This window comes from Argentina silus (genome assembly GCF_951799395.1).
Source record: "Argentina silus genome assembly, chromosome: Y".
Classification (NCBI taxonomy): Eukaryota; Metazoa; Chordata; class Actinopteri; order Argentiniformes; family Argentinidae; genus Argentina; species Argentina silus.
The window spans coordinates 14478065-14502407 of NC_139654.1; the positions used below are offsets into that span (position 1 = coordinate 14478065).

At 44.7% G+C, this 24343-nt stretch overlaps 1 long non-coding RNA gene across 2 annotated transcripts; it reads right to left on the bottom strand.

Moving 5' to 3' along the window:
- Positions 1 to 16184: 16184 nt before the first annotated feature.
- Positions 16185 to 22890, bottom strand: LOC310824299. Of its 2 annotated transcripts, none has more exons than XR_014555017.1 (4): positions 21471 to 22890; positions 20871 to 20999; positions 19433 to 19543; positions 16185 to 18925 (listed from the first exon to the last, which is right to left on the bottom strand). It is a non-coding gene; the product is annotated as an uncharacterized lncRNA (long non-coding RNA). The 2 variants fall into 2 exon arrangements; XR_014555018.1 differs by having other exon boundaries at positions 20741 to 20999.
- Between the last annotated feature and the right edge of the window lie 1453 nt (positions 22891 to 24343).

Below are 24343 nucleotides of genomic sequence, written 5' to 3' on the forward strand. Positions count from 1 at the left end.
CTAAGGTCATGGAGTGGCCTAGCTAGTCTCCAGACCTTAATCCTATCGAAAATTTGCGGAGGGAGCTGAAGCTTCGAGTTGCCAAGCAAAAGCCTTGAAACCTTCAGGATTTGGAGAGGATCTGTAAAGAGGAGTGGACCAAAATCCCTCCTGAGATGTGTGCAAACCTGGTGACCAACTACAAGAAACGTCTGACTTCTGTGCTTGCCAACAAGGGTTTCTCCACCAAGTACTAAGTCATGTTTTGCTTGGGGATCAAATACTTATTTCGTTCGATCAAATGCTAATTAATTTATAACTTTATATAATATGTTTTCTGGACTTTTTTGTTGATATTCTGTGTCTATTTGTTAAAATAAAAGTACCATAAAAATTATAGACCGCTCATTTCTTTGTAATCGGGCAAACTAACAAAATCAGCAGGGGATCAAATAATTATTTCCCCCACTGTAGATGGTAAAGGCATGAGAGCAGGGAAGGTGTGCATGGTGTAGGGTGTATTGGCAAGTGGAGGGTCTCTCAGAATTGTTAGTTTCCCCCAAGTTACACAAATAGAGCATCAGAGGAGAGACACCACGGTGCTCTGATGCTCCCTGGGACGTAGAGGTGCGATGGGAGACACGAGACGAACAGCAGCAAACACAGGTTTCCTCCTGGAGAGAGGACGAGGAAGGACGCTACTGTTCACTGAGGTTTAAGAATAACATCCTTGATATGGAAAGAAGAGAATGAATGCATAACATTTTCTGTAATTTCTGAATGATGAAATCAATATGTACACAAATACCATCAAATAAAAGCTGAGAATCTCAACTTTAACCTCATAGTAATTGTTTGATTTAAAATCCAAACTTTTGGAGTGTAGAGCCAAAAGAAGAGAACATGCTTCACTGTCCCATTGCTCACGCAGGGCACTATATACCACACGCACAGCACAATACAAAAACACAGTCAGTTAAAAGCACCAGTAAAAAGACAGGTTTTTTTGTTTTTTTTTAAACCTTGTAATGTTTGAGTATTTCTCAAACTAATTGGGAGGCTGTTCCAGAGGCAGGGTGCATAAAAGCTAAATGGCTGCTTCCCCCACCATCTTAGTTCTAACACTAGGAACGACAAGAAGGCCAGTGCCAGATGATCTAAGAGACCTTGAGGGTTCATGGTTTACAAGGAGATCTGTCAGATATGCAGGTGCTAGGCCGTTAAGACATTTAAAAAACAAGAGGAGAATCTTAAAATCAATTCTGGAGCTAACTGGGAGCCAGTGTAGTGACTTTAAAACAGTATACAGAGATTTGTTCTCTCTGAGCCTTAGCTCCGAAAACTAGAATCTCAGTTTTTTCTTTGTTGAGTTGTAAAGAGTATACAAACGTATAGCCTCAATGCAACGGATTATGGAGCTCACAGGACACTGGTCTCCGGGTAATAATGAGATATAAAGTTGGGTATCATCTGCATACTTAAGTTAATGTTATGTTTCCTAATAACATGTCCCAGAGGGAGCATATACAGATAAAACAGGAGAGGCCCAATAATGGACCCCTGAGGAACACCACAGAATATGTCAACTAGGTCAGAGGTATAGTTGCCCAGAGCAACATAATAGTTCAACATAATTCTTCCTGTCAGACATGTTCTAAACCAGTCAAGAACTGGGCCAATCCACTTCTGAAGTCTGTGTAATAGAATTTCAAGGTCGACCATATCGAACGCGGCACTCAAATCTAAAAGCACAAGGACAGACAAGTTTATTTGAGTCAGTGTTGATCCTCAGGTCATTGACCACCTTCACAGGTGCCGTTGTCGTAGAATTGAAGTTATAATACTTTGAAATAAAATACCGTTAACCAGAGCCGTTGATCCATTCAAAGACTTTATTCACGCAGAATATGTAGCCGTTGAGGTTTGCAAAGCTGACCCCGTTATCTCCTCAGTCACCTGTCTTTATAGACTTCGCACAGGTTAACGCCTTCTATTCAACGTATTTCTGTTTCCTGTCTACATGCACCAATAACATTCAAGATCTACATTTCGTCATCAAGGTGTGCGCAGCCCACCGGGCTGGCGCCAGTTTGTCTGATCAGGCCTTGCTGACGCCCAGGCTGTTTTCAAAAGCCTTTTGTTCTGACAGTTTATGACTTTGTTTATTACTTAATTACCCTAACTTTTAATTACTCTATCTTGTTTTCTCCAGCTTTGATCCTTTGTTTTCTTCACCTATAGCAAACCCCTCAATCTGACCTCACCCCTCTTGACTGCATTCTCCAAATGTTAGGACCATCTGTTTTCTTTTGATCTCTTCCCTAGGTGTGGGATTACAAACCCTTATATTGTCTTTAAATTTACCATATATTCCCCCATTTGGGACTTAATAGTCCCACATCCTATATTGGTGATTGAAAATGATATACTAATAAAACATGCAAGTGATTCAAGACAATATACATATGTGAATCATATAAGTAAAAAATAACACATGAATTACATCCACAGTATGACATTCTATTAGCTCCTGGGGACACGTCTCCTTTAGATTAGATTAGATTAGATTCAACTTTATTGTCATTGTGCAGAGTACAAGTACAGAGACAACGAAATGCAGTTAGCGTCTAACCAGAAGTGCAAAATAGCAGAAAGTGCAATGAACAGTATTTACAGGTAGTGCAATATATGATCAGTAGTAGTGCAGTATAATATAGTATAGTATAAGCAGTATATATAGCAGTGCAGTATAGCAGTATGTGAGTAGCAGTAGCATTATAGCAGAATAAATAGTTACAGTATGAGCAGTGTAGCAGCATATGAGCTGTATAGGTAATGCAGTCTAGCAGTATATATGTATTAACAGTAACATGAGGTAGATGCAGAATAAATATAAATATGGAATGCCGTATAAACAGTATAAACAAGTATCTACAGTATGTGCAGTAGTATTAAAGAAAATATAGGATATGTGCATTATGTGCATTATGAACAGTATGAACAGTATGGACAGGTATGTACAGAAGAGCAGTGGTATTGAGTAAGAGTAAGAGCAGGGGAGGGGAGTAATAGTGCAATAGTGCAATTGTCCGGGTGGGGGGGGGGGGGGGGGGGGGGTTGCGGGGGTAGTAGGTTGTCAGGTAGGTGTAGTGTTCGTGTTCAGCAGGGTGACAGCCGCAGGGAAGAAGCTGCCTCTGAACCTACTGGTTCGGGTGCGGAGAGACCTGTAGCGCCTCCCGGAGGGGAGTGGGGTGAAAAGTCTATGGTTGGGGTGAGAGATGTCCTTGACGATGCTGCGTGCCTTACGCAAGCATCGTTTGCCCTGGACAGCCTCGATGGAGGGGAGTGAGGAACCGGTGATGCGTTGGGCAGTTTTCACCACCCTCTGCAGTGCTTTCCGGTCCGATGCCGAGCAGTTGCCATACCATACTGTGACACAGTTGGTAAGGATACTCTCGATGGTGCAGCGGTAGAAGTTCACCAGGATCTGAGGAGATAGATGGACCTTCTTTAGTCTCCTCAGGAAGAAGAGACGCTGGTGAGCCTAAAATATCACATAATTTACAGGTGGGGGCGAAAAACCTAGCCTCTTACCACACTATCCAGTCATCATTGAGCACTTTACAGGTCTGCAAATGAGCACCCGTCCCCATGAGCAACAACTTCCTACACATTTATATGACGACACAATTTGTGAACAAAAAGTAAAATATCACATAATACACCAACCTGTAATGGGACCTATACTTCCATTACAGGGGAACGTTCCCTGTTCCTGAACCATGGCCATCCCATTGCGCCTCTATGCATACATTCAATATGGTCATTCTATTAGTTCTACACACAATAATTGTTATACATGACACCATAAAACACATCATCGTCCATTCGAGTTGTCAATATTTCCAAGGGGAATATCTTCCTTATATGGCCAGGGTTTCGTCCTTCTTATCTGGTCCGCCTGAGTTCTTGCCTCGGGACCCTGGTGCAGTGGTTCAAGTTGTACCAGGTTAGACTCCCTCGGACTTGTATTGCAGTGGGGGTGACTCGCACTACCTCGTACGGTCCCTCTCTCCTTGGCTCGTTTGTGTATCTCAGTTAATTGTTTCATATATTGCTTCAATTCCATTTGGAGTTGTTCCAGTGGTGGTCCTTTGTAAGGTCCTCTTATTGTTGGCACTGGCATGGGTCGACCCGTAAGCATTTCATGCAGTGTTAAATGCATGTTTCTGTTAGTCTGCATGCGATGACTCATTAATGCCAGTGGCAAGGCATCTACCCAGTTAAGCTTTGTGCTGGCACATATCTTATTCAGCTTTGTTTTGAGGGTACCATTTATTCTTTCTACCATTCCTTGTGATTGTGGATGGTAGACACAACCCAATCTTTGCTTTATTCTTAACTGCTGTATGACTTGTTTCACAGTTTTCTGAATAAATGCTGCACCATTATCTGAGCTAATCTCATTAGGTATTCCAAATCTGGGTATTACTTCTCGTTAGAAATTTAACCACTGTTCCTGCCCCTAAGTCTGCCGATGGCGTTGCTTCTACCCATCTGTTGAATTTATCTATGACAACAAGCATGTATCTTTTCCCATTGACCTTTTTTATCATGTCTACATAGTCCATTACCAAATGTTTAAATGGTCCGTCTGGAACCGGTATGTGTCCTAAGGGTGTTTTGATTCCCTTTCTTACATTGTTTTGTGTGCATACTGTGCATTCTGCCAATGCATTTTCTACCATTGCCTGTAAATAGGGTGACCAATACCCTTGGAGTTTTATCTTTCTCACAACTTCCCCCCTTGCGCAATGGTCAAAACCATGCGCATCCGTGATCAAAATCCCCAGTAGCACCGTAGGTGCCACTATAGTACCCTCATGCGACCTCCACAATCCTGTAGAGTCTACCTTTGCCCCCCTTTGGAGCCACATTGTATGATTTCCTAAATGATCTCTATAACATGAACCATCTACAAAATATGTCTCTTCTGCATATGGTAAGGGTGTTGATTCTAAGTCTGGTCTTAACCTAGTGAATGTTAGCGAGTGTGCTATAAAATCATGTTCTTCCCCTTCATCTGCCAGTGGTATTAACTCAGCTGGATTTACTGTGCTACATCTCTTGATAGTGATGTCTGGGTATGTTAATAACGACAAATATGACAGGTTCCTACCTTCCCTGTTCTAACAGTTCCACTGTCTTGTGATGTGTGTATATTGTTATTGGGTAGCCCTAGTAACTGTAATTTGGTCCCCTATAGGGATTGACTAATCCCTGTGGGGGCTCCTGCTGTGGCTGGCCATAGCCCTGTTGTCTATTCTCTCTAGGTTGCCATGTTGTAACAATGTCCGATGGTACACAGAGGCAGACGCAGTATATCGGTAAGGGATTTGTTCCCGTTTATTATCACAGTCCTTAATTCTCGGGCTTTTCAGCCCGTCTTCAGTTTTGGCGAGTTTCCCGTCACTCTCCACTCTCTCTCTCCCGTGTCGCCGTTCCCAGCTCACCTCGCCTACTGAAATGGCAGAAGCACACACATCTTAAACATTCGCCGGCGAGACTTAATTCGCAGCAGGTGTGCAACAAAAGTCTCGCCGACACAACCCCGGCCACGGTCCTGTAGCTCCCTCTACAGGCCGAACGCTGCATGTCCCCCCACATACCCCCACCGCCCGACACAGGCCGGGGACCCGACGGCCGACGACCTACTCCCCCCCCCCTGCACGGGAGAGGAAGTCTGCCACGACCATCTGCGCCCCCGGTCTGTGCACGACGGAAAAGTTGAAGGGCTGCAACGCGAGGTACCACCGGGTGATCCTCGCGTTTACATCCTTCATGCGGTGGAGCCACTGGAGGGGGGCATGGTCGGAGTAGAGGGTGAAGGCGCGACCCAGCAGGTAGTAGCGGAGGGTGCCGACCGCCCACTTGATGGCCAGGCACTCCTTCTCCACGGTGCTGTACCGGCCCTCCCTCTCCGACAGCTTACGGCTCAGGTACAGCACCGGCCGGTCGGCCCCCTCCACGCGCTGGGTCAGCACTGCTCCCAGCCCTCTATCCGACGCGTCCGTCTGTAGGGAGAAAGGGAGGTTAAAATCAGGCGCATACAGGACAATTTCTCCACAAAGAGCCCCCTTAAGGGCCTCGAACGACCCCTGGCACTGGCCCGACCATTGGACCGGATCCGGGGCACCCTTCCGGGTGAGGTCCGTCAAGGGACTGGCCAGCTCTGAAAACCCAGGTACGAACTGGCGGTAATATCCCGCCAGCCCCAGGAAGGCCCTCACCTCCTTCTTTGTCTTGGGCCGGGGAGAGGCGGCGATGGCCGCAGTCTTTTCAATCTGCGGTCGCACCTCCCCCCGTCCCAAGTGGTATCCCAGATACCGGATCTCCCTCCGCCCGATCACGCACTTTTTCGGGTTGGCCGTTAGCCCCGCCTGCCTCAGGGACCGCAGAACAGCAGCCACCCTCCGCACATGCTGCGGCCAGGTGTCACTGTGGACGACAATGTCGTCTAGGTAGGCCGCAGCATAGGCGGCGTGCGGCCGCAGAATACGGTCCATGAGGCGCTGAAAAGTGGCTGGGGCTCCGAACAACCCGAAAGGGAGCACGGTGAACTGGAATAACCCGAGCGGAGTGGAGAATGCCGTTTTCTCCCGGGACACCGGCGAGAGTGGAATCTGCCAGTATCCCTTCGTGCAATCCAATGTCGTGAAGTACCTGGCCGTACCCAAGCCGGTCCAAGAGCTCGTCGACCCGGGGCATCGGATATGCATCGAACTTGGAGACCGCATTAACCCGTCTATAATCCACACAGAACCGTATAGTCCCATCTGGCTTGTTGACAAGCACGATGGGGCTACACCAATCACTGCGGGACTCCTCGACCACACCCAGCTCCAGCATGGCTTCCAACTCCCGGCACACAACGTCTCGTTTGTGCACCGGCAACCTATAGGGACGCGTGCGCACCGTTAAACCCGGCTGCGTTTCTATATGGTGGTCGATGAGCGTAGTCCGACCGGGCAGGGGAGAGAACACGTCGGCGAACTTAAGCTGCAAATCTGCAACGTCCGCGGCCTGGCTAGCAGAGAGATGGTTATCAATATCGACCGGAGTGCTACCTTTCGATTTTGGGACTTCCGGACCGAACTCCTCTCTCTCTGGAACTATCGTAGCCAGAGCAACAGTGACCACGTCGTTCCATTTTTTTAGGAGATTGACGTGATACACCTGCAAGCTATCCCCCCGGTCCGAGCGTATAACCTCATAATCCATGTCCCCCATGCGACGTGTGACCACAAACGGCCCTTGCCACTTCGCGAGTAATTTCGTGCTGGAGGTGGGTAACAGTACGAGCACCTTGTCTCCCGGTGTAAACTCTCGTAGGGTAGCCCCCCTGTCATACAGGCGTTTCTGACGCTCCTGGGCTTGCAGCAAATGCTCACGTGAGATAGCCCCTAGGGCGTGGAGCTTTGTGCGCAAGTCGAGGACGTACTGGATCTCACTCTTACTGTCGCTAGACCCTTCCTCCCAATTTTCTTTAAACAGGTCTAGGACACCCCGGGGCTTACGGCCGTAGAGTAATTCAAACGGGGAAAACCCGGTGGAAGCTTGGGGAACTTCCCGCACCGCAAACAACAGGGGATATAGCCATTTATGCCAATTCCGACTATCCTCGTGGACAAACTTCCGGATCATTGACTTCAAGGTCCGATTGAACCGCTCACAAAGGCCGTCAGTGGCCGGGTGGTAAACACTGGTTCGAATCGCCTTGATGTTCAACAAGCCATACAGTTCCTTGAGGGTGCGTGACATAAAATTAGTGCCCTGATCGGTGAGAATCTCTTTCGGGATTCCCACGCGGGAGATGACTTGAAACAATGCTTGCGCTACACTCCTGGCAGAGATATTGCGCAGAGGTATTGCCTCGGGGTATCGGGTGGCGTAATCTATCAAGACCAACACAAATCGATAACCCTGTGTGCTCCGCTCAAATGGCCCGATAATATCCATCGCAATGCGGTCGAATGGGTTCTCGACCAATGGCAAGGGCCGCAAGGGGGCCCGTGGGATGGCCGGGGGATTTACTAACTGACATTCCCGACAGGACGCGCACCACCTACGCACCTCTGCCCGAATCCCCGGCCAATAAAATCGAGCCATTATACGGTGCAGTGTTTTGTCATACCCTAGATGGCCCGCCATGGGGTTGAAATGAGCCGCCTGGAAGACCATTTCGCGGCGGCTGCGGGGAACCAGCAACTGGGTTACTTCCTCCTGACTATGTGAGTCACGACTTACTCGATATAACCTGTCGCTGATAATCGCGAAATAGGGGTGGGCGCGCACTGTGTCTGGCCGTATCAAAGTACCATCAACTGCTATCACTTGGTCAAAGGCTGATCTGAGGGTCTCATCACGAGACTGCTCGAGGGGGAAGTCGCCTAGCAGCGGATAGTTCGGCGAGGAAGTCTCGGGGTGAGGCGCCCCCGCCGGCTCCGGCTCCCCGGCAGTGTCGCGAGGCGCCGCCTCGGCACAGAGCACATTACACGCCACACACCTCCCTAGCTGTCGTGCACGCATCCCGGTAGCCCTCTTTACCGCTTGAGGAAACCCCTCCCAATCCACACCTAGAATCAGGGGATGCGTGAGGCGTGGGCTAACCGCCGCCTGTACACTATGGGTTTTTCCCTCAAAATGAATTTCGATAGCGACCAGCGGATATTCGTGAATGTCCCCATGCACACACCTCACCCGCACCCTCGATGCCTTCAACAGTGCCCCCGGCCGAACCAGGCGCTCCTGGATCATGGACTGCATACAGCCCGAATCCAAGAACGCCTGGTGCGTATCACGTTGTATCCTTACCGGAATACGATACGCCGCTCCTGGTCCGGGGGGAGGGCCCGGTATGTCGCCGATGCGGACGACTGCACGTGGCCCGGCCGTCCGCACCGCCAACACACCCCCCCTGTCGCTCGAGGTGCTCTCTGCGGGGCCGGGGCTGGTTCCGGATCGGCGCGCTCCTGCCATCTCGTTCTCGGGGCGGGCGCCGGCCTCCCTCCTTCTGCTCCCCCGGCTCCTCCTGGGCGTTGGCCCCCCCCCCCTTGCCGCGGGGTTGGGGTTGGTCGTTGTGGCCCCCGCGGTGGGAGGGAGAGATGGTCCTCGGCCAGACCCACGGCGGTCTTTAGGTCCTGGGGGCGGTGGTACTGGACCCAGGCGGCGGTGCGGGCCGGGAGCCCCGCGAGGAACTGCTCCAATACCACCCGGTTCCCGACCTCCACCGCCGAGTTGTTCTCGGGGTCCAGCCACCGCCATGCGCTGTCCCCCAGCCGCTGGGCGAAGGGCCGGCACCCCTCCTCCATGGTCATGGCCCGGAACCGGCGTCGGTGTTCCTCCGGTGTCAGGCCCAGGCGGTCCCGAATCGCCCGGGCCAGGGACTGGTAATCCCGTTGGGCGGCCGCCGGCAAACTGTGGGCCGCGAGCTGCGCCTCCCCTGACAGGAGGGGCAGCAGATGGTAGGCCCACTCTCGGTCCGGCCACCCCGAGATCCTCGCCGTCCCCTCGAACACCGCGAGGAACGCCTCTGGGTCGTCCAGGTCCCCCATCTTCTGCAGCTGGACCTTGGGGGGACCTGGTGCCGCTCCGGTCCCCGGCGCCGGCCCGCCGGCCCTGTCCGCGAGCCTCGCCGCCGTCAGCTCCTCTAGTGTCGCCTGCTGGGTCTGCTGCAGGGCCGTCTGTTGCTCGAGAACGAGCGTTATCCTTGCTATCGCCGCTGTTAGCGCGTCCATCTTGCCTTTTTCCTGTGCCCCACGTTGGGCGCCAATGTAACAATGTCCGATGGTACACAGAGGCAGACGCAGTATATCGGTAAGGGATTTGTTCCCGTTTATTATCACAGTCCTTAATTCTCGGGCTTTTCAGCCCGTCTTCAGTTTTGGCGAGTTTCCCGTCACTCTCCACTCTCTCTCTCCCGTGTCGCCATTCCCAGCTCACCTCGCCTACTGAAATGGCAGAAGCACACACATCTTAAACATTCGCCGGCGAGACTTAATTCGCAGCAGGTGTGCAACAAAAGTCTCGCCGACACAACCCCGGCCACGGTCCTGTAGCTCCCTCTACAGGCCGAACGCTGCATGTCCCCCCACACATGTATTAGTACAATTCCTTCGGAAATGTCCTGGTGTTTGACATCTCCAGCACACGTCAGGTGGGCCTTGTGGGTTTGTCCTTTGGAACCTTCCTTGGGGTCTCTGTCTGCCCTCCATGGCTGAAACTGTTGGGGCTGCTGGGTATACACCTGGACTACAGGTACGGTGGGTTGCTCTTGTCCCTGAGGTCTCAGCACTGGAGGGGGTTCTGGTGTGGCTCTGTATGGAACTGGTTTCCTGGTTTCGGCGCCCATTACGCCTTGTATCTTCTTTTTGTTTCGTTCTGTGAGTTCCCCCAGCTGGAGCTGTGTTAACTTTCTCTGGTTCTCCTTTTCTTGCTCCTTTAGCCTTAGTATCTTAGTATCCAGCCTTTGTGGATATTCTTCTCTCAGGATTGTCCACATCTCATTTCTGGTTTGATCAACTGACATCCCATCGGCTCTGGTATTGCCCTTTGCTCCTCCCAGTCCACAGCTTATGAGAATGTCTTCCATCTTTGCCACCCCCAGTACCTTGGCCAACAGGGCCTTGAGGTCTCCCACCGCCAGCAGCTTCCCTGCAGTCTCTTCCTCAAAGCTTCTCATCCATTTACCTGCTCCATCATGTATGTCAGGTAATCTGCTAACTATTCCCTGCATGTCCTGCATACCCCAGGGCACATAGTGTTCTTTATTTCCTTTTATCAGGATGGGGAACTGTAATCTATCTGGGCGACCTATCTTTCCCCTATCCCTCAACTCTCGTTCTGTTGTTCTGTATTCTTCCTCATGTCTTCTTCTAACTTTTGCTTCCCAGTCACTAATCATTTCGTCATTTTTGTGCTTGGTCTCTCTCTCTCTAGCTCATCCAAGATTCCCTCTCCTCTTTGCTCTCTTCACCAGACCTCGGGTCATCTCTTAGCTTATCTCTGGGTGTCCAGGGGGTTGCCCCCTCATCTCTGGGTGTGCTGTATAGCTGTTTCTCTCTTCTGCGTGTGCTTGGTTCCTTCCCTTTTCCTATCTCCCCTTTTACTTCCAATGGTTTAGTTCTCTCTTGTCTTGACTCTGACCTCCATACGCCTTTGTCTATCTGGTTTAGGGCTTCTTTTAGTTCTGCATAACAATCAAGTTCTATGGGGCTTCTTGATCCCCTTCTCACTTCACTTCCCCTCTCTTCTTCCTCATCTTTGAACAATTTCAACATGTCTATTTTTCTCTTTCTGTTCTCCTGTCTCTTTGTTAAATTGTCTCGAGGTTTGTGGTTTTTTATCAGTGTTCCCATTTCCTTACACACTGCTACATCAAATGTCCTTTCCTTTGGCCACTTAGTATAATTCTTACTAGTTCGTTTTTCTCATTTTTCTGACATCTTTTTTAGTTGGTTATTCAAAAGAGGGTTTTGATTCTCTAATATTTCTACTGGAGTTACCCTGGTAAACCCTTTCTCCATTTTTCCTTTTGTCTTTCCTTTTGCAGTAATTGTTTTTTAGGGTGATTGTAAAATGTCTTAATTTTCACTCTTTTCTGCAATTTGTCAAAAGAGAACAATATTGTATTATTGGTTATCTAGGATATCACTGTAAGATTAAAGAAATATGTTAGAAAGCAGTTTTGGAATCAGCTTGAGATATCCTAATCACAATTGGTGTCTTACACCCTGGGAATCAAACATAGGTATGACCAACAACTGTGTGTATTTGCATGTTTGTATGTGTGCTTGAGAGTGTATTTGTATGTATGATTATGTGTGTGTGTGTGTATGTGTGAGTGTGAGGTGTATGAGATGTGTGTGTGTGTCTGTGTATGAGTGAGGGGGAGGGGGTATGTGTGTGTATGGAACCCTAGAATGTGAAATAAATCAGTCTGAGCTTAGACATGAAACTCTTCAGTTAAGAATTACTTTCACACAGCATATATTTATACAATAAAATGTTTTAGTTTTTTCCACCTAAAGCTGACTGCTGTAAAGTCTATTGTATAAAACGCAGCTCAGCCCACTCGGTTGGTTCCCTCCCCCTTTTATAACAATACCGCCCCACCCGAATGACGTTTCAAGATGGCGGCCTTCCCGTTTTTTTTTTTCTGCTGACCCCGTTATCTCCTCAGTCACCTGTCTTTATAGACTTCGCACAGGTTAACGCCTTCTATTCAACGTATTTCTGTTTCCTGTCTACATGCACCAATAACATTCAAGATCTACATTTCGTCATCAAGGTGTGCGCAGCCCACCGGGCTGGCGCCAGTTTGTCTGATCAGGCCCTGCTGACGCCCAGGCTGTTTTCAAAAGCCTTTTGTTCTGACAGTTTATGACTTTGTTTATTACTTAATTACCCTAACTTTTAATTACTCTATCTTGTTTTCTCCAGCTTTGATCCTTTGTTTTCTTCACCTATAGCAAACCCCTCAATCTGACCTCACCCCTCTTGACTGCATTCTCCAAATGTTAGGACCATCTGTTTTCTTTTGATCTCTTCCCTAGGTGTGGGATTACAAACCCTTGTATTGTCTTTAAATTTACCATACCGTTTCTGTGCTCTGGTGAGGACGAAAACTTCCAATCCAGTTTTCATAAATACAATTGTGCATTTATAAAACAAAAAGCTTAAATATCACTTTTCCCAGTATTTTGCCAAGAAAAGGAAGGTTCGAGAGTTTACTAATTAATGAAGAATCAAGATTACTCTTCTTCAATAGAGGCTTAACCATGGCAGTTTTGAGCGTGCTTGGAAAAGTACCAGTTTGCAGTGTGTTTAATAATGTTCAGCACCTCGTTTACTTTTGACATTTATGGCATTTAGCAGATGCCTTTATGCAAAGCGACTGACAACAAATACATTTGTTTAAGTAAGTGAATCATCTGTCCATCAGTTATAAGATAAAGTAATCAATGCTCAGACCAGGGGCCATTGGCAGTCACAATGCTAGAAGAAGATATATATATTTTTTTTTATTAATAACAGGAGACAAACTTGTACAGGGGGGTAGTGGGGGTGAAGAGGTCTTTATGAGGGACCGTTAAGATGTAGCCTGAAGAGATGAGTCTTCAATCTACGGCGGAAAATTGGTAGTGACTTTGCAGTTACGACAGCAGTGGGAAGCGCGGGGCGCCAGGGCAGTGAAAAGCCGTGACCGAGTAGTGCGGCTGCTGCATCCACGTAGAGGCGGCGATGCAAGGCGGCCAGGCGAGGTGGAAGAGCGGAGTGATCGGGCAGGGGTCTGATAGACAGCTAAAAACTGCTTTTAAGTCGTGGGGATGGGGTCAACGGGACAAGTTGAGGAGAGAGAGAACTTCAAGCCTTTTTGGAAAAATGCACGTTGACAAAGGGCAGACATAATCTGGAAAGCGGAGTTGGACAGACGCACAACTTTTGAATACATGACGGAGGTTTGAAATGAGAATCTTGTTAATAAATTGTATAATTTTAAAATCATTATTGTGTTTCAGTAGTCAGACACGTGACAATATCTCTAAGATACAACTGCTCTCCTGACAAAGTAAAATGTAGCAAGCTAGCTAGCTAAGCATTTAGCAACCTCTCAGCTACTCATGTTTAATTAAGAAATGTAACTAACTAGCTAGCTAGCTAGATGTCAAATATACTAGAAAGTCAGATAACATTTTCTGAAATGTTAAGCTGTTAAAAAACGGGTATGGACAATTATGCTGCCCTGAGGGCAGCACCGTAAAATGCTAAGCCAAACAGAGCTAGCTGACTAGCAGATAGCTATCTCTTACAAATGAGTCATAGAATAGAGCTAGCTTGTTAGCGATGTCTCAAATATACCAGTAAGTCAGCTCCCACTGACTATCAAAACATTAAGTTGAATAAGCTATATAAACTTAAAACAACAAACTGTTTATGCTGGGGACAGAAATGTTAGTTTGGGTCAAGATCACTTGGGCCATAAGTGCAAATGTCAAGCACAATAGGTAATTTAAAAAAAAGTCTTAACTGCCCTCGGGGCAGCCATTTGTATGCACAGTTGACATGCTTCCCCAGGGGCAATAATGTTAGTTTGGGTCAAGATCACTTGGTACACTAAGGGCAGACTTCAAGTGCAAAGGGTAATAAGAACATTACTGGGATTGGAATTCACTCTCTAAATGCTTCCCCAGGGGCAATAATGTTTGTTTGGGTTAAGATCAGTTGGTGCTCTAAGGGGAAATTTCAAGCACAAAAGGTAATAACAAATTGTATTTACTGCCCTAGGGGCAGCCATGGAATTCTATCCTATGGCGATCTTTCCCCAAACTAACATTGCTAGCTTGCCCCTTGAGCAGCATTTAAACAGTGCATTCCAATTTGTAGTTTCTTAAGCTTAATCTTACCAATACATTTTGCTTACTTTCACCATCACTCATTTAGTGGCATATTTGAGACCAAGCTAACTATCTGCTTAACCAGCTAGTTCAGTTTAGCTTTGCATGTTTTGTTGCTGTCTTGGGGGCAGCATAATCGTCCATAGCATTTTTTTTGTTTCTATAGCATATTCAGCTAAATATGTTTATAAAGTAGGAGTAGGAGCTGACTCTTGAGAAATATTTTTTATAAAAACAGTTTATTATTGCTATAAGAAAAATACATTACTGCAGTGTGCTAAATTTACTAATGTGATGGCCTGTTGATAAATGAGAGATGGATCAAGCATTAGTCCCGTGGTACGTTGGATTAATACATGGAGAGGTTAAGTCAGGTCATCAAGAAGGATGATGCAACACACATACACAAAAAGTTGAGTGGAAAAATACTAGAATAGGGAAGGACAAATCAGAGTAGGTGTGTTTTCTCCAGCCCGGGATATCTCTAGGTGGAAAGGATCGGGTGTCAAGGGGCTGGGACCAGCCCAATCAGAGTAGCAGGGCGATATCTCCAGCCCGTGAACCAACGAGGGAGAGCCAAGTCTAAACCACGGCTCCTCCCCAACCAAATAGCCAATCACAATCACTTTGTTTACTGTAAATGCTTTGTGTGACTTTTTGAATGTATCCATTTTTGGAAGGTTGGTTACAGATTAACAGCTTGCTGACTGTGATTTTCTTCGCCAAAAATGGTCCTTGTACAAGCTTGGAATTCTGACATATAAATAAATAGCTAAAAGTAAGAAGTAGTTTGTCTTCTCCTTCAAATAAACAAACACGTTTTCACAACTCCTGACAGTAGGAGCTGATTTACTGGTATATTTGAGAAATAGTTAGCTAGCGCTCACAAGATGTTGGAAACAATCCTTTGAGATTCTGGTCCATGATCACACAATTCCTGCAGATTTTTCAGGTGCACTTTCAAGCTGTGAATCTCCCGTTCTACCACATCCCAAAAGGTGTTCTACTGGATTCAGATCTGGTGACTAAAAAAGCCACTGAAGAACACTTAACTCATTGTCATGTTCATGAAACCAGTTTGAGACGACTTTTGCTTTGTGACATGGTGCATTATCATGCTGGAAGTAGCCATTAGAAGATGGGTAAATTGTGGCCATGAAGGGACGCACATGGTCAGCAACAATACTCAAATAGGCTGTGGCATTCAAGTGATGATTGATTGGTATTAACGGGCCCAAAGTGTGCCAAGAAAACATTCCCCACACCATTACACCACCTCCACCATGAGAAGGTGTACAGGTGTTCCTAATAATGTGCCCAGTGAGTGTATATTACACATGACACCTAACTAGCTAGCTCTATTTCTTTATTCAACATGAGTAGCTAAGAGGTTGCCAAATGCTTAGCTAGCTAAGTTTACTATGATCATTTTAGCATGTCACTGCTAGCTTGCTACATTTTACTCTTTGCTCAGGAGACCAGTTGTATCCTAGAGATATTGTCACATTTGTCTGACTACTGTAACACAATAATAAAAACATTACAGCTTGTAACTCAAAGTTTTATTTACAAGATAAATGTTGTAAATGTTTGAGTAGGGGCCAGAGACATCACATCAAAGATCAAAGGAGCTCAGGAGGCTAATAAATTCAGTTGCCTTAGAATCAGCAAGGTTGTCAATATGGATGTTAAAGTCTCCTGATGTAATCACACATCACATCAGATACATCACATTTCAAACATAGAGCAAGGTATTCTCCAATCACAATTTGTTTAGAGCACAATGTATCTGAGTAAATTGTCGCAATATACCATCATTTCTTTCTGTCATCATTATAGGTTCCTGTATGTTTGCTCTGACAATGTAAGATGATACAGACAAGAGTGATAACAATGTATTTCTCCAGCAGATGTAGTCAAAACACTTTCTGTTGTTGAATGGTTGAGGACAGGCCAGACACCAGTGTCTATTTTTAGCAGTGTACCAACCTTTAGCTTATATCTAGCCCCATACCTGACACTGTATGGTCAATCTGTTAGTGTGGGTCTCTTAGTTAGGGCACTCTGCCATGGCCTATCACTGAAACTCTTAACCTTAATGATTCAGTAGAACTCCAGCTGTACTGCTATTTGGACACTGTCAATTGGTACTGCAATAACAGGACCCCCTCAAAGCACATGGAATTAGCATATGGCTACACACTTTCTCACACACAAAGTCACGGTTCCATCTGGACACTAGGGGGTGGCAGAGACCATGAACAAACAGGTGCTTATTATTTCATTATGACATTCCTATTTAAGTTGTATGTTTTGTTATTCCTGTGTGGTAGCTTGACTCTCGCCAGTAGTATGTTCTCTCATGGTCATCTAGGATCCACTAGTGTCTTGATAAATGACTCTCTAGTTGTTCTCATTAAGTCCTTTTGTTTATTATTTTCTAAAGTTGTTCCTGTCTATCCTGTGGATTACACACACACACCCTGTCCAGGGGGTGTACTTGTACAGTACATCAAGCTGCCTCACGCTACAGAAACAGGAGATAGGCTCCTGCCCTATGGACCGTTCTGACTTGTGTGTTCCGGCGCACAAGGCCACTTACTTACCTCCTCACTTACTCTCTCACACACACAGGTTCTTGCTACATGATGGGGACACATGACAGGAGGGTGCTATTCAGGGACCCCACTTTCTAAATGGCCTACATATAAGACTTAAACTGATACAAGTTGCTTTTATCAGTGTTATTTCATAAATGACTTGCAATATCAAGAATTAATAGCATTAACCAAACCTTACATTTTACATACTGGTGGGGACTTTGTCAGGTCAACCAACCTCATTAGGACCTTTAATGTTATGCCATGTCTATTACTATGTTGTCTATAAGAATTTGATTTAAACTACTGTTAGTAACCTAGGAGCCAATAAGAAACTGTGGAGAGGAGCAGGACCAAGAATTCCAACGTACCTGTATTTGTTACATATGGCAAAATAGACTTGGAACAAGCTTAGAGTCTTTCCTCTTAATAAATTGCTTCACTTTGCAATGTGCTGGGCATGTTTGAGGCTATTCAATGAACAAACTTTGCACATTTTCACATTTATAACATTCATGTCTTTAATAAACCAAGCAGATGACATGTATGCATGTACTGTATGCATGCATGTATAATAACCAATTTATGTGTAATTAACACAAACATTGAGGACATGTAACATCCATCAAAAAAAGTAAGTATTTGGTAAAGCCATTCTGGTGGGGGAAAAAAAATAAATGGCAGCAGATCTCAGATTATCTTACTTTTTCCTACTTTACAAGCTGGTAAACAAGCTGCTACAAGAGCACATTACTGATCCCTAAAGTGAACTGGACCCAAACACGCACTAACCTCCATGCTTCTCAGAGGCTGCAGTCAACTTAAGAAAAAGAAAATAGGTCTGACAATTGAAACAGGTTTGACCGACAATGTCTTGTAGTGCTTTTACTTAACTTAGAGCCAGCCGGCCATGTCCGTCCGTAAGATTGGACCAATTCTTAGTACTTCCCTCCTGTGACAGTTTGCTTTGGTAATCCTTCCGTTTCGCATCTAAGTGTAGATGCATCTTCTTAACATCTTCTGTGAAGGGGAGCAGCTCTGGTTTTCCACTTCGACTCAGTCAGTGTTTTAAGAGCACAGGCTGACACACTCTCATTCCATTTTGTGTCAGATTTGCTTGAACTTCTTCACATTGTGAATAATCTCCTCCTCTCCTGTGATCATGGCCTCACATTCCACAATGTTGGCCATTTTTTTTAGATTGTGGCCCAACTTAAGGGCCAAGGAGGGCACTTTGAAAGAACGGTCGTCTTCACAGAAACCAGACATCTTTCACAGCTTGGACCACATGGTTGAAGTTTGCAGGTATGAAGAAATCTTTCATTCTTTCCGGCTTTTCCGGCCTGAGACAGCAGTCTTCCAACTTCGCGCATTTTCTGTCGGCTGTATTCATGTCTTGTTTTGTCAGCTCCCATCCGGTTGTAGAGATGCTCACCAAATTTGATGATGCCTTCATCCCGTCTGATGCAGTCTGCCACTTCATCTTGATTCATGTCATTTATTAGTTCCCAAAGTTTCCTACTCACACCATGAGGTACAGGTTGTGCATAAGCACAAAGAGACTGAACTTTACTTTTACCTGGCCTTGAGGTGCTGCACTGCTTGGCCAGTTGGCATCTTGACATGTGCCTCCAGAGAGCTTTTCTTTTAAAAAGGCCTTGGCAGTTAACACAGTGCATGTAGTCACTGTGCTACTGTTCATGCTGTTGGTAGTAGATGTGTCATTGTCTTCATCAGAAAAGGGAGTACTTGACCGAGTCTTGACTCTTCTCTTGTACTTGGTTCTTCATCTGATCTACTTTCATCCAATTCAGGAACATACCCGTCCTCACTGATCTCAATGCTGCTTATTGATGCATCTGTGGCATAGCCGAGTGATTTTGGGGTTAGCTAGAAATGAAATAAAATCCATCAGGCCTCAAGATGTATCTGCCTTAAACTTGCATGTTCTAACAAGTGTCAAAACAGCTTCAGTTTATCTCACAATTCAAATGCATATGCAGCCAAGGGTTGGGCATTATGACAATAGTGTTGTATATTAACAATAACTGACAGTCGTCAGTGTACAGTGCCTTTGGAAAGTATTCAGACCCCTTCACTTTTTCCACATTTGTTGTGTTATAGACTCAACTTAAAATTGATTAAATTGATTTTATTTTTTGAGTCTATAACACAACAAAATGTGGAAAAAGTGAAGGGGTCTGAATACTTTCCGAAGGCTTTACCTTCCGTAAAATGAGGTAGACTATTTACAGAATGCAAGAGAACAAGGTATCCTACTGTACACACAGCTGTTTATGTCTAATGCAAAAAAAACTGGAGTAATATTTCAATTGAAGTGTTTCTCATTCAATTAAGTGAAGTCCATTTTTTATCATCTCATGCATGTAAACTTACGAATACTCTATGAGTTCGCTTTAGCTCCGGAACAAAGTTGTCGTCACAGTTTTCTGAGGCTGAGACACGGTCAATGATCACGGTCTCCCCATCAGACTCAGAGCTTGTGGTCTGAAAAAAGGAAAATAGGCATTGAGAACCAGCAGAGGGGTGCATAAAGTGACTCAAAAGTAAGACAGCTTACTTATGTCTGAGACAATAAACACAATGCACTGTATCAGTCTCCATTATTTGACAGTTTCAGTTTCTCTACAAAAACCTGCTAGCACCCTCGAGTGACGAGTACTACAAGCTGGAAAATGACAGGTGTCTCTATAGGCCATCTGAGCCTATTGACATTGTGTATTAATTTGAGGTTGACTAATAAAGCCTGTTCAACCAGACTGAAGGCTGTTTATCATTTAATTTGTCTGGCCCAGCTGTTCTTGAGCAATGGGGCAGTTAAATTGGGTCTACCTCTATCAATAAGAAAAACCACTACATGAACTGAGTACCTCAACTATATCAACAATACTATATCACACTGAGATCAGACTGCTCTGGCAGGCTGTTTCACTTCCCAATCCGTCAGGCTGTATACCAGCATTTAGAATAGTACAATTACATTTTAGACCTGATAAATCAGCTTCCTCAATTACACAATGGGGTGGTGGTCTAGATCAGCATTTCTTAAACTCAGGGTCCTGACCAAAAGAGGGTCACAAAAATGACCTTAGACAGCATGGACATAGGCTAATTTGGAAAACTAACAAAGCATTAGGCAGACATGAGAAGCGCTGCCAGGAACTCAAAACATAGGCTAAATACTAAATAAAAACTGTTATGGAAAACACATTGATAGAACTGTTTTCAGGTTATACACTTTCATATGACTTATACAACTTGTGTAAATACTGTGATTAAATTTTCTCTTGCCACACCTCTAAAGTTCTATAGCCATTGTTCTGAGAAGCACCGTATGATTTACCATATGAACAACAGTGATTTCGGAGGGAGTGGTGAGGGAGCGCAGTAATGGGGGAACAGACATATCTTGCCGATTGATCAGTAAGAGAGTCTCCCCCATTGTTCATTCTCTCCCGCCCTCTCTCACGTAACCACAAGCCCATCAGCCGATAGCCTTGGCGGCACCTACCATTATGTTTAAATTGTATAAAAGACAACCCTGATAATGGCCTCTTCAGACTTGTGCTGAACAGGCCCCCGGATCTACGCTGGGCTGCTGTTACGCTCTTGTCTCTTGTTTGCAAGCAATAAATACTGGACTCAGATATTGTGGCTACTCAGGACTTGTTTCTTGATTCTTACCTCCGAAGAGCTGAAGTACAGAGTGGTAAATCCTAGACTTCCACCACAAAACGCTAAACGAATTCCAGTTGAAACCAGGTAACTAGAGCCTATGAATAATATGAAAACACAATCAAGCTGCTTGAATGACCTTCAGCTTCTCAGAACAGTGTAAACTTTCCAATGATCCATATGTATGCTCCGACTGTGGAGGCTGAAGGTCCTTTCTGACAACTTTTTCTTCATTGTGTGCACAGGAGCACTCTGAACGTTCTTCTGTCTGAAAGACAGTAAAAGATCATCAACACCAAGAGGGACGCATGGCTGTCTGCTTTCATTTCTCATTACACAGAAGCTACAAAATCCTCAAAATAACTGTATGACATCCTGTATGAGTTTTCAAATGATCTGCACCATTTTAACAACAGAATGTTCAAGCAATCAGACTGCTTTGACAAGAGTCATCTTTTACCATACATGAATTCCCCCAGTTAAGGTTGATGAGTGCTTCTCTACTGTTTTTAAGAAAAACAAATGGGACCAGCACTTCACCACCCACACCCGTATTTCATATAGGAAAAAACCTGAAACCTGTTCTTGGGAGAACTTCTCTTACAATCATTAAAATCTATTCCCCACAACTCATTATTACTCACTGCATTATGGAACAATATAAACACTTAGCAATCTAACTTAATTGCAACTTAAATGCAAAAAAACATAGAAAAGAAACATATGACAAAGCATTTACCCGTTTTCTGATGGGAAGACTCTTGGTGTGGCATTTGACCTTGTCACAGTGAGTCTTGCATTTGTGGTGATGCTGCTTCAGAGTTGTCATGCACTTCCTGATCCTCTCCAACGCTAGTTTCTGCCTGTAAAAAGGTTGAGACCCATTAAATATTCAGTAACATTGTTTCCCAATAGAGCCATTTTCAGCTGTGCAGTTACTTGCAGCAAGATGTTGGCATTAGCACATGCATCAAGGTCAAAATAAGTATTAGAATAATGCATAGACTGCCTTGTATGTTACATTTCATATTTCAAGTCTACCTCGTGGGCATTCAACAATGATCCAGAAGAATCTGACATTAGGATATGTAATATGGAGCTATGCGATAACATGCATACCTGTTGCGGCAAAATACTACTTTAAGGTGCGCACTTGGTTTCAACAATACTATAAAGCTAGCTAACGTTCGTCATCATATCGTTATAAGCGGCCATTTTGACATGAAGCAGTAGGGCAAGCACAGGTGTTACTAATGACATTAATTAAGGTTTCGTTCCATTTAGGTCTAAGAGAGCCAGGGTCCTGCTATTGTTTATGCTGGTTCACTGGAAAGATTGGACCCTGGCTCTGTTAGGCCTAAATGGAACGGGAACCTTAATTAATGTCACTAGGAACACCTGCGCTTGCCCTATTTCATGTCAAAATGGCTCGCAATAGAAAAAGTTCTATTGCGGCGACCAAACGCTCAGTAGACTAACGCCCCTAGCACTGAATTTCTATTTTAAACCAATTATTTATTTATTTTTAAAAGTCACAGGTCAGTGATTTAATGGACTGTCTGTGCACACAACCCATGAGTAATACAGCCGTGTGGAAAACGTATGTACATTTCCTATCAGATTAGCTAACAGTAAAACTCGTAGTCAATTAGGACATGGCAATTAAGCTGTGTAAGCACGAGGTTAGCCAACAATTGACAATCTCAGCAAACATACGAAGACTAATGCAATGTTTTTAAAACAATGTGGTAGTTAAACTTACCCCTTGGTAGCCATAACTTTCAAAATTGGGATGCTCCGATTTTTAATCGAAATGATCGATCTCACGAGCGCTGATCACATGAATGCGCTTTCAGTAGCGAGTCCAGAACACACTGCCTCCCCCTCTACCTCAGCAGCGCGTGTGCGTCGCAGAGCTGCTGCCGCTCGCACGTGTGACAGCCCTATCTTTCTACATTGAGTTTGCCTTTGATAATGGCCATCAATAATATGTTTCATTTATTTGTGCTCAATTGTAAAAAATAATAATAAAACATAAAAAAAAAAATATATATATATGTACAGCAATCCTCTTCACTTGGCCTGGTTCAGTTTAAAACCATTTCCATGGGGGGTTTTTGTTCGAAAGGTTTCCACCTTTACAAGGAAAAAATAGGCGAGACTCCGAATCTCTAGATGCAAGCCGCTGCAGCCGCACTTGACACACGTGAGACGGCTTGCATCTAGAGATTCGGAGGCATATGAGCATTGCAAATTTGAATTTAGAGTTAAATTCAGATTGGGACTGAGGTTCAGACATCTTATTTTGTTACACCTTATGTAGGCATATGACTCTGCCATAAATATTTTCATATAGAGAATGTATGAAATGTCCCAATTTTTTTTTATTTTTTTTTGCCATATCTAGACGGCAAGATCGTTACTGTATTTTACTGTACTAGCCTCTTTGATTTCTTCTTGTTTTAATTAAAAGAGAGGTTACCAAATTCAAAATGTGTCACTTAGCATTTGTATGATATACTGTATATTTAAGTATATATCTGATATATAGTGAATAATATTTGGAGGGCCTATTCATGAGTTTAATGAGTGTTTAATAATGGGCAACCTTAATCTAAGCCACAAGTCTATGGAAAGAAAGTGTCATCATATCAGTACAATAATATGGGTAAGACCATTCTAAGAAGAGACAGACGGTAGTTAGTAGCAAGGAGTAAACATTTTCTTTTTAAAAAAATCGGTATCAGCCCTTTTCTCTAGCATTGTAACTACTAATAGCACTAGTTCTTATTGAGGGGTTCCCTTACAATGACTGGAATGTATGGTCAGCTCACTTACTGTTGACAAAATGTACTAATTGTAAGTCGCTTTGGATAAAAGGGTCTGCTAAATGACGTAAATGTAAAAGTAAACAAGATTCAACACATTAAGCGGGTGTAACCAAAATCTGTATTACACATTTCCAGTATCAGTGAAGTATTAAACACATATCTCTATATTCAGTGAACATTTTGCAGAAATTCTGTGGCTCCTTTGAGCAGTGCAATTACTGGGGTGCCTCCAGGGCTAATCAAACCTTTGCATCCCAGGTTCAGCCCCCTAGAGTGTTAAACATGAATGTACTCAAAAAAAGAAGAAAAAAGTGACTTCCCATCTTGCTGTACAGATGTTCTCCCTGTTTCAAAATGTATTTAACTTGTTTGACCATCTCTGTAAGTTCATCCTGTTTCATGTTCTCTCTGAGACTCCAAAAGTCAGTTCCATCCATGGTAGTTGGTGCTTTGTCTGCAAAAACGACAAGGGAATATGAGCAACGTACTCAGTTTATGCGAGATAGGCGATGATTCCATACAACAGGCAAATATTAAAATAATGATTGATGTATACATATGATTGCACCATATTACCATTCATTTTTAATCGAAAATCTAGAATTACAAGATAACTTACTGAGTTGAGTAAGAGCTACCAATTAAACAAGTAATGCACAAAACCAATGTTTAGTAAACTAAGCATATAATTTGCCCCAAATACACTGTAGGTTTCCCATAGGTAGCTAACGAAACTAGCAATAGATTAGCTAGGTAGCTAGCCAACGAAACTATCGCTAGG